The sequence below is a fragment of the Halyomorpha halys genome, unplaced genomic scaffold (assembly GCF_000696795.3).
Source record: "Halyomorpha halys isolate HHAL.00 unplaced genomic scaffold, Hhal_1.1 Scaffold1311.1, whole genome shotgun sequence".
Taxonomy (NCBI): domain Eukaryota; kingdom Metazoa; phylum Arthropoda; class Insecta; order Hemiptera; family Pentatomidae; genus Halyomorpha; species Halyomorpha halys.
In genome coordinates, this window is record NW_027115302.1 from 219865 (window position 1) to 223604 (window position 3740).

At 30.3% G+C, this 3740-nt stretch overlaps 1 protein-coding gene across 1 annotated transcript in view; it reads left to right on the forward strand.

The window, feature by feature from the left end:
• Positions 1 to 1526: 1526 nt before the first annotated feature.
• The window catches only part of LOC106689247 (uncharacterized), a 3192-nt gene continuing 978 nt past the window's right edge, over positions 1527 to 3740 (forward strand). Inside the window, exon 1 of the mRNA XM_014434142.3 lies at positions 1527 to 1591. The gene's annotated coding sequence lies outside the window, so the exon portion shown is untranslated. The remainder of the gene's footprint in view (positions 1592 to 3740) is intronic.

Sequence of the window (3740 nt, forward strand, 5' to 3'; positions counted from 1 at the left end):
TTTTGACTATTAATTATACATAGTTTTCATTAAAGTAATCAAAAATTGGGGTGAGATAACTGCCTTTTTTCTCCTCTTGGGCTCTTGTACTATACCTCAATAGCTATGCTCGCTGGCGAAACAACAGTTGTTTCCAACACATTTACTTAATAATACATTACATACTCACTTTAATGATCTAGAACAATACTTTGCTAAGTATTACATGAATATCAACAAAAGTTTACTTCAAACGTTTTCACTCTAAGATGCTCCTTGGCACCACCTAAACTATTTCTTAGCAAAGAAATATTGTAATGGACTCCTACTAATGAAGCTCTAAGATACCTTGGTGTTCATCTGGATCGCCGCCTAACCTGGAATTACCACATCAATATTAAACTAACCCAAACCTACGCAAGGTTTACAGTGTTATGTCCTCTCATCAATAGAAAATTTAGACTAAAATCAGATGCAACCATCCTCATCTCTAAAACAATACTAAGGCCATTACTGATACTCGCCTGTGAAGAAAATAATTCCAATCTTTCCAAAACAAGGACGTGAAAATCGCAATAGGCCCCTATACTTTGTAAGAAATAGTTAAATACACCGATAACTACAACTGAAACCCATTGATGAATTCATCAAAAAATGTTATACAAAATTTAATTTTAGGTTACCAGCAGTTGAAGGTGTAGTGACTTATAACATGGGAAATTCAACTTCGCCATGTAGACTGAAGCACAGGTAGGACATTCTGTTAAAAACTTTATAATAAACTATTTTTTTAATTACTTTCATTATTATTTTATTTTCTCAAATGATGTTTTAATTATATAGATAGACCGGTTATTTGTTTTATTGATTCTATAAATATTAATTACTTTGTTTGTATTTTTTCTCTTTCTTTATTTATAACTGCTAGGTCATTACAACATTGTAATAGTCAGGAGTGTCTTTTGAACGAAACTATTCCCCACCATTGTCAATTGTTTAAAGTAAATAAAACTGTTAAATAATAACCATAAGGTTCACTAGGCCGCTATGGTAATAAAGAAATATAAATATGCGTTGGATAATTATAGCACACAAGAGTGCACTAGAGATCTGAAACTTGGGTAATGGGACTTTCGTATGAGTGTAATTTTTCGCCCTGGGGCACTTGTACTTATAATAATCGATCAGAGCTTAGGACCTTAATATCTAAAACGGTAAATGCGAATTACAATTTACGATTCTGAGGACATATATATTTTTTTTATTTCCTACATGGATAAAATGCTTTCCAACAATTTAGAAAAAAAAAAAATTGAAATGTAAATTAATAGCTTTAATAAATGGCGAGGAATTCGAAACAACCTTTCTATAATGTTTTATCCGTATTATATATAATTTATAAGGGTCATTTTACAATTTATAAAATATAGTAGAATTGTTATAATATGGTGCGAAATAATGTAATATAATATATCACCCGACCGCGCATCATCGTTGAACAACAATGATTAAAAAATTGGAGTGAGCAATGGCTGATAAGGCCAGTCTGTTGTATTTAAGTCACGTAGATTTTCCTCCTTGATCAGTTCGACGCTGGGTTCTTCACTAGCTGGTGAGTTTTGACCATTTGCTCTCTTGTATCTGTAGTTCTTGATAAACTGTAAAATGTAATGAAAGCATTGAGAAGTTAATTGTAACATTTTAACTTTCAATTAAACGCGATCGTGAAAAAATTTGAATTTGAATTTTCGACGAAACGCTCAAAAACAAAAAAGTCCAACGAAACTGAAATTAGGCAGCTTGTATGCCTAGAATTTTACAGCAACTGACTCGTTAAAATTGTCACACCGGAAGTATCATTTTATCTAATCGATGTTTTGCATTTTTTTCGGTTTTCTCTTAAGCGTTTCTTTTGATTTTGATTAAACTAGGTATATCAGTGTACCGATCAAGAGATCGTCAATACTAGCTAGGCTTTAGTCTCATTGAAATAGCATGACAGGGCTTAAATGGCTTATTTTCAAATAAACTTCCTAAAAGTATTGAGGTGTAGATAGTTGACCGTAGATTAATGATTGGAGAAGTTTGTCGGGGGGTGCGGTCAGCAAAGAACAACATAAATAAACAAAACCATATTTATTTATGTTGTTCTTTGCTGACCGCACCCCCCGACAAACTTCTCCAATAATTCCTAAAAGTATCTTTAATATCGTTTATTTGAAATAACTAACCATATCTCGTTGTTAATAATAATAAAAATTGCTAAATATGAACTAAGAAAGAACTTAATGATCAACTAAAGGGGGAAAAAGTTTTCACGCAACCGTCCGTTTGGGAAATCGGAAATATTCGAGAACTCCCGGCCTTTTTCGAACCTGTTGGATAGTATACCAATTTATCTTCAGTTGAACTGCTGTATCCTAGGCAGATACATAGTTGATAATCATGTTTCACATCTCATCAAACCCATAATGTGTTTTCATGACAACAGAAAAATAAAAACAATTGAATCATCTATTACTTTTATTGGAAGAAGATAGTTGACATAAATTTAGTAGATTGGAGGAAGATAGGGTAGCGGTCAATATAGGTTTCAAAATAGTAACAATAAACACTTTTTTGTTACTACTTTCAAACCTTCATTGACCGCCACCCAGCTATCTTCCTCCCATCTATTATTTTGTTTAATTGTTAAAGGTAATAGATAATAGTTGAAAACATAATATGAAATAATTATTATTTTTCTATGGTTGTTAAGGCAACAGTCTGATTTTATTTCAACTTAACTTATTTTACTTCTTAATATATATTGTATATACCATTGCTATGGTATGGTATAGTATATTATAAGAAGAAGTATTGTCCCAGTTTTGAGATGCAAAAGTATTAATTTCATCTCAAAGTTGGTTGCTAAGTGAAAGTTATGATGCCTATACCAAATTTTTTATTAAAAAATAATCATTTTTTAAATAATTTCTTCTTTTTTTTTCTTTTGATATTTCATTCTGTTATTATAGAATTAATAATAATAAAAAATTAACATTGTCAAATTGTGCTAAGTTCCTTTCATAAGAATTATGGCTACTTTTTTATGGGAAGAAGGTGCATCATTGATTTCACTAATGTAGTGGTCTTTCATTAGTTTTTCAAAAGTGGTAATTTCAAAGTTATTTAGTATGTTAGAATTTTGATTAATCCCGGTATCTGCAAAATGTTTTGTTAGGCGATTGTCTATAAGCTTTCAAGTACAATTATTCCAAAATTGCTGGAGCACATTTGATGGAATAAGCTCATATTGATTTACTGCTATTTAAAACATTTTTATTTTTTATTTATTTACTTTATAAATGCATCTACCCATAGAGGGTCACCATAACATACTATACAGGGTTGATTCTCATCATCATTATCGCAATCAGGGTAAGCAATAAAAATAGTAGAATTTTGGTTTTAGAAAAACTAATGAACGATCTTCATACTAATCAATACTACAACAAAAACAGTAAATCAAAATGTGTATCTGAAACCAAAAATGTGATAGTAAATCGAGAATTAGTGTCTTTAAAAACCTGATTAACGATTGCTGTAGGCAGAGTTGGGCAAAACTTGTAACTCAAAATACTTTAAAATAAGTATTTCAAATGCTTTTTATTATAACTTTTAGTATTTTGAAAATAAAGTATTTAAAATATAAATTCCACTCATGTATTTCAAAAGTAAAGTATATTACATTTAAAATAAAGTATTTTGTAATTGAAGTG